This window comes from Hyaena hyaena, unplaced genomic scaffold (assembly GCF_003009895.1).
Source record: "Hyaena hyaena isolate Hyena2069 unplaced genomic scaffold, ASM300989v1 scaffold_1222, whole genome shotgun sequence".
Lineage (NCBI taxonomy): Eukaryota > Metazoa > Chordata > Mammalia > Carnivora > Hyaenidae > Hyaena > Hyaena hyaena.
In genome coordinates, this window is record NW_024081859.1 from 1 (window position 1) to 7,363 (window position 7,363).

Genomic DNA, 7,363 nt, shown 5'->3' on the forward strand with positions numbered 1-7,363 from the left:
GCTGACAAAAACTGAGGACTGATGGATGTAGGGGGGAGGGGGGGATGGGCATGAAGGAGGGCACTTTGGGGATGAGCACTGAGTGTTATGTAGAAACTAATTTGACAATAAACTATTTGCAAAAAAAAAAAAAAAAAGAAATCAAGAGTCGTTTGCTTCACAGACTGAGCCACTCAGGCGCTCTAAGTGACGTACTTCGATGGATCCTATTCTAGTCTGTACTTTATCCTGGTTTCAATTTACTAAAGAGTTTTCTCAGGAATATCAGGTCATGACTTAGAGTTTGAAAACATTGCTTTAGATAATATGTGGCATGGGGAAAGTTCTTGATGAGCTATTATTATTGTTCCACAATTCTTTTTTTTTTTAAATTTTTTATGTTTATTTTTAAGAGTGAGAGAGACAGAGGGTGAGCAGGTGAGGGGCAGAGAGAGAGACACACACACACACACAGAATCCGAAACAGGCTCAGAGCTCTGAGCTGTCAGCAAAGAGCCTGACCCTGGCTCAGACTCACAGAATGTGAGATCATGACCTGAGCTGAAGTCAGACACTTAACGGACTAAGCCACCCAGGCACCCCTTTCCACAATTCTTAATTACAGGCCATCTCAGGAACACTGGCTTGTATCATGTGAAATTTCTTTTGTGTCTGTGCATCTGTGTGAACTGGGCGCATCACTCCCCCATCCTGGTCCCCCACTGCCCTTACGTGTAAAATGGGAGTTAGCACTGGGTAATGGCTGGGTTTCCTTCTGGCTCTGATAGTGAGTCTATGTTGTGTGTGTCCCCAGTGTGTCAGAAATACCTGTCCTGTAACATCGGAGACAGCAGGAGAGGACACTGCTGGCTCAGGAAGGCATGAGGTATCCCGGTTGCTTTTCTTTTTCTTTTTAAATTTTTAACGTTTATTTATTTTTGAGAGAGAGAGAGAGCGAGCGAGCAGGGGAGGGGCAGAGAAAGAGATACACAGAATCCAAAGCAGCTTCAGACGCTGATCTGTCAGCACAGAGCCCAACACCAGGCTTGAACCCACAAACCGGGAGTTCATGACCTGAACCGGAGTTGGACGTTAACCAACTGAGCCATTCAGGCACCCCCATATGTTTTCAATTCTTATCAACACATACTTAACACTGCAGCTATGGTCATACGGTAACTGTGTGTTTATTTTCTTAAAAATGTTTTAAAAATGTTTATTTTTGAGAGAGAGAGAGAGAGAGTGAGTGAGCATGATTGGGGGAGGGGCAGAGAGAGAGGGAGACATAGAATCCAAAGTAGGCTTCAGGCTCTGAAGCTGTCAGCACAGAGTAACTGGAAGGTTGTTTCCCAAAGTGGCTACACCATTTTGCATCCCTACCAGCAACTTGAGGGCTCCAATTTCTCTACTTTTTTTTTTTTTTTGCCGACTCTTATTACTATATTTTTTTATTACAGCCTCCCTAGTTTGTGTGAAGTGGTACCTCATTGTGGTTTTGATTTATACTTCCTTAATTACTAATGATGTTATACATGTCTCCATGTGCTTATTGGACATTTGTGTATATTCTCTGGAGAAATGTCTGTTCAAATCTCTTGCCCATTTTTAAGTTGGGTTGTTTACTTTTAAGTGTTCTTAGTATGTTATATGATATCAGATATATGATTTGCAAATATTTCCCTCCCCCCCCATCCTTTGGGTTGTCTTTTCATTTTCTTGATGTTTCTAAGTTTTTAAAGTGTGTAGACACCAGGATTTTTGTTAAGTGTCACACCTAGGTTGCACAATGACGCAAACATACCCAGACTTCGATTTTAATAATGCCATCTCCAATACACAGCTTTGTTTCTAAAAGAGTTCTTTCTTCACTCTTAGTTACAGCTTTACTGTTACCTTGAAGACTTTTTCATTTACATATCTTAATAAAATCTGTTGTCAGGCAGACTATTGCGTGCCCCTTGTCATCAGAGAAAACATCAGCCAACTTGGAACATCTTGTACAAGAAGAAGGGTTGAGTTCTCAAGTCTCTTAAGAGGCAACCATTGTGGTACAAGGTTTAACGATCACTCGCGATGAAAGTTGAAAGGTCTTGGTTTATTTATTTATTTTTATTTATTTATTTTTTTACAAATAGTTTATTGTCAAATTAGTTTCCACATAACACCCAGTGCTCATCCCCACAAGTGCCCTCCTCCATGCCCCTCCCCCCTTCCCCCCACATCCATCAGTCCTCAGTTTTTGTCAGCATTCAAGAGTCTCTCATGGTTTGCCTCTCTCCCTTTCCCCCACCATTTCCCCGCTTCTTCTCCCCCTTGTTCCTCAGTTAAGTTCCTCCTAATCCTCCTATACGTGCAGACATATGATATTTGTCCTTCTCTGCCTGACTTATTTCACTCAGCATAACACCCTCAAGAAAGGTCTTGTTTTTATAAAACTAACATCAGAGACATCCAGCGACACTTACCCTTGCATTGTGACATCCACTTCTATGCCACAGTAACTTGTCTGCAAATGAATTGCAAGTGAGGTGCTTTATTTGTAAACCTAAGCCCAGAATTTGTTACATTAAAAAAGAGAGAGAGAGAGAGAATTCTGGTTAAAGCAGTAGCTCTCTCCATGGCTACATTTTACATAGTCTTCCCATAAGACTTTATTTGTATTTAAGGATATCATTTAATGGTGAGTACATCTCCAGGGCTTCTTTCAACAGCTCATTAAAAAAAAAAAAAGACTTTTTAAGGCACGTTGCATTATTAATAGAATCTAACAAATACTATAAGTCAAGACATGTTAGGGACATCTGTACTTGCATCTAATTGTATAATAAACTTCCTCAAGTAATTAATTTGCTTTGATGCCTCCTCCTTCAAATGCTCACCAAGATTTGAACTGCTGTTTTTCAGCAGTACCTGCTAACAAGGATTATGTTTAGTCTGTTGCTATTGGCTTTCATATTTTATTTCAGTCATATTTTTTCCTCAGCAGGAAAAACAATGTTTCCCAAGTAAGTGAGTTTGTTAGTCTGTTGCTATGAAATGAGAAGACTTGAAAGAAGTTTTAAAATTTATCATGAAGTTCAGTGAGCTTTTCAAAAGTGGTGTGTGGGCGCCTGGGTGGGTCAGTCCGTTAAGCGTCCAACTTTGGCTCAGGTAATGATCTCATAGTTTGTGACTTTGAGCCCAGCATTGGGCTCTGCACTGACAGCTGATTGTGGAGCCCGCTTGGGATTCTCTCTCTCTCTGCCGCTCCTGCTCTCTCTCTCTCAAAATAAAAAAGATTAAAAAATATTTTAAAAATAGTCAAAAGTGGTGGATTAAATATTTTCTTACCTTAAACACTGCTGAAGACCAAATAGAGGTCGGTCCTTGCCTCTAAATTCTTGTTTAGATATGAAACAACAATGTCTGACTCATCATGATGGCCATGAGCCAGTATCTCAGCAAAAAAAGCACTTCGGGGAGATTAAGAGTGGCTGTAAATCCACTCTTCAAATCATCTCCTTGATTATTTTAATATTTGTGGCTGATTAGATTGTCACTGTTTTTCTTGTGAATGTGGCTGATGGAGCGTTTGTATCAGGGATGGGAAAAGGGTCATCTCTGTCATTTTCTGGTTTTCTACTGGGCTTGCATGATGAACCTCATCTGCACTCTGTAGTTTTCTTGCAAGAATCTCTTAAGGTCATTTTGTAAGAGTGGATCCAGTTCAAGCTAGATGATCTAGTTGGGCATATGTCACTGCATCACACAGCAGCTATTGCAGAAGAAATGAGTGAATGAGAACCCCACATTGCCTCTTCCAGGGTCGCTCAGGACTCCTGTGCACTACTTCCAACCCAGGACAGTCTGATGTGTCAAAAAAGCAAGAGCTGCAACTTCAGTCGTGGAGCAAATGGCATAAAACAATTTCTTCATGTTGTAAGATAAAAATTAAATTTCTAACCTTTCTTTCCATCCCCTAGTAGATTGCTGTGACCAGTTTTAAGGCACCTGTACCCTACTTTGGAGACCAACTGCTCTAAACATTAGACCGAAGTAACTTTTTAGGACAAAGATAGCAAATAAATCTGATATATATTTGTTTTTCAAAAAGAAAAAACCCAAACCTCCCTAAAGGCATGCCCTGCAGCCCTATTTGAAAAATGTATTATTTAATAGTTTTACTGGAAACCTAATTTTTAAAACAAAATAATCTAAGTAGATAAGGGAAGCTTGTGACCCTCTGATGGATGAATCCATTGTGTAAAACAAATGATCAGTCCCTGTGTTTCATAATTTTGGACTTTATTTTTTAACCCCAGACATGGAGGGCTGAGTCAATCACATTTCTTGGCTCAGGGCACTTTATCTTTGCACAATTTCTCACACTGCTTTCTAATTTTCATTATTTATTCCTTTTTACAGGCCTTTCCCACTTCCAATTCCTTCCTTCATAGGCAATTATTCCCTATTTTGGATTTGTATCTCTGTGTTTTTGTTTATAAACAAACATATAATGTATAAAATATATAGTTCATGCATAAACTGTGTATAAGTGTAATTTATAAAACATCTGGTATGGTTTGCATGCATGTGTTTTAAAAATTTACATAAATGGTAATGTGCTTTAGATCTAATTCTGTTTCCTTTTTTTACTCAACATGATGTTTTTGAGGTCTGTTTGTACTGCTGTGTGTGCATCTGGTGTGTGAGTCTCTCACAGCTGCATGGGATTCCACAGCGCATATTGATCTTATGATGTATGTTGATTCATCTGGAAGCAGACGCCTAGATCGCCCCACTTCCCTGACTCCACAACAAACTGAGATGAACATGTGCATATTCATTCCCTTCTAGGACATTTAAGAGAACTTGCTATAGACTGAATGTTTGTGTTCTGAAATTTACATGTTCAGATCCTAACCCCACTGTGATTATGGGTTAGGTTCTGACCTAATCGTGATCTAGTCACCTCCACCTCCAGAGGGAGATGATTAGATCATGAGAGCAGAACCCTTGGAATGGAATAGATGCCCTTATGAAAGAGACCTTGCAGAGTTCTCGGAACCCTCTGCCATGTGAGGACATAGGGAGAAAACAGCCATCCGTGAACCAGAAAGTCAGCTCTCCCCAGGCACAGAACCAACTAGTGCCTTGATCTTGGACTTCCCAGCCTACCGAGCTGTGAGAAATAAATTTTTGTTGTTTATAAGCCACCCAGTTTATGGTGCTCAGTTATAGCAGTGCAATGGACTACGGCAGAACTACTCAGGTGCTGCATTGCTGGGTCATATACATATGTGGAATTACAACCATGAGGTTGTTCGCCACATGGCCACACCGGTTTACGGTAGAACAGTTAACCCCCTGCAGTCTCCCGTCCCGCTTTTCAGTTGTTCCCAATCCAATAGGTATAATGTGATATTTTGTTGTTTAATTTCCATTTTTCTGATAACGAATTTGAATATTCCGTTCATATGCTTGTCAGTCCTTTTGGATCTCTTCTGTGAATTGCCTATTTCTATACTTGGCACGCACATTATTTTCTTGTTGGGCTTCCTTGTTCTGTGCTTGCTGATTTGCAGGAGTTCCTTACATAGTCTAAATATTAGTCCTTTGTTTGGGGACATGTTTTAGACATACCTTAACAAGTATCTTGTCCCAATCTGTCTCCACTCTGTGGAGTGGCTGTGTAGCATAGTAGTTAAGAAATGTGTCTCTAGGGGTACCTGGCTGGCTCAGTTGGTAGAGTGTGTGACTCTTGATCTGGGATCACGAGTTCAAGGCCCACGTTGGGTACAGAGCTTGCTTTAAAAAAGAAAAAGAATGTGGCTCTAGATGTTTGCATCGAGATGGCCTGAGTTTACCTTCTGGCCATGCTCATTACCTATGGGATACTGGGTCAGTTAACCTCTGTGCAGCTCAGCATCTTATCTGTAAAATGGGGATAATAATAGTACCCAGTTCATAGGGCAGCTGAGAACATTAAATTAGTCAGTATTTTAAAGCACCTAAGTCAGTGCCTGGCACACAGTATGCAGTGTATGAATATTTGTTAAATAAGCACAAAATATTAACTTTGCTCTAGAGTTCTTGGGTTGAACAGAACTCCTTAACTGTGATACAATCCTTTTCAATAATACTTTATGTTTTGTGCTTTTGGGATTCTGTTTAAGTTATTCTCCATTCCTAGCATACAAAGTTTTTCTTCTGCATTATCTTGTATAAAACGTCTTACCTTCCACGTTGCAGTGTTGGACCATCTGGCTTCCACCACTTCATATGGTTTTAGGAAAGTATCCAGTTTTATTTTTTCCCATGCTGGGAGTCAGTTTTCCTGAGATCATCCCAGGAGGTCCTGGCCTCCGTGAGTACAGTTCTACTTTATCATAGCCTCGAACACCCTCTATCATGCTTGTGGCCATTATTGCTGTCAAGCTGTTAGCATGCAGATTCATTAGTGGGGCTTTAGGGAAGGTGGTAATATCTAGTAGGTTATGTTCCCCTTCTATGCTCTTCTTTTTCCATGTAGATTTAGCTGTATATAGATCTTATTCTTTCATCAGGATTTTATTTTAATTTTATTTTAATGCTTTATTTCTGAGAGAGAGAGAGAGAGAGAGACAGTGTGAGCAGGGGAGGGTCAGAGAGAGAGGGAGATACAGATACAGAATCTGAAACAGGCTCCAGGCTCTGAGCTGGCTGTCAGCACAGAGCTCGATGTGGGGCTTGAACCCACAAACCGAACCGCGAGATCATAACCTGTGCCGAAGTTGGATGCTTAACCGACTGAGCCACCCAGGCGCCTCCTTTCATTAACATTTTAGAATGTGTTTATTAAATTCTCAAAAGGATCAGCTATAATTTTTATTGGCATAGCACTGAATTTATACATTTATTTGGGAGAAAATAGGTATCTTTAAAATACGATGTTAACCTACCTGAGATCATGAAATGTTACCCTATTTATTCAGCTCTTTCAAAATGTCCTTTAAAAGAGTTAAAGTTTGTTTTCCATGGAAGTCTTAGATATCATTTAAATTCATTCTTGGATATAATTTTTGCCACTCTTGTGAATCATTTAGTACTATTATCATTCTCTTATTGATTATCGGTGATAAAGAGAAATGCTGTAGTGATTTTTAGTTAGGAAAATTTTATGAACTCCATTTGGTTTCTTGATATAGATGATTCCATTGTTGGCAAATAATGGTATTTTTTTCTTTTCCTTTCCAAATTTTATGTTTTTCCTCTCTTATTTAATTTTTAATGTTTATTTATTTTTGAGATAAATAGAGTGTGAGCAGGGGAGGGGCAGAGAAAGGGAGACAGAGGATCTCAAGAAGGCCCCACACTGTCAGCGCAGAGCCTGACATGGGGCTCAAACCTACAAACTGTGAGATCA

The 7,363-nt window shown here is 39.8% G+C and overlaps 1 long non-coding RNA gene across 1 annotated transcript; it reads left to right on the plus strand.

The window, feature by feature from the left end:
- The first annotated feature begins 3,784 nt into the window (after window positions 1-3,784).
- Window positions 3,785-6,518, plus strand: LOC120224688. Its single transcript, XR_005526639.1, has 3 exons — window positions 3,785-3,897; window positions 4,384-4,793; window positions 6,211-6,518. It is a non-coding gene; the product is annotated as an uncharacterized LOC120224688 (long non-coding RNA).
- The last annotated feature ends 845 nt before the right edge of the window (window positions 6,519-7,363 follow it).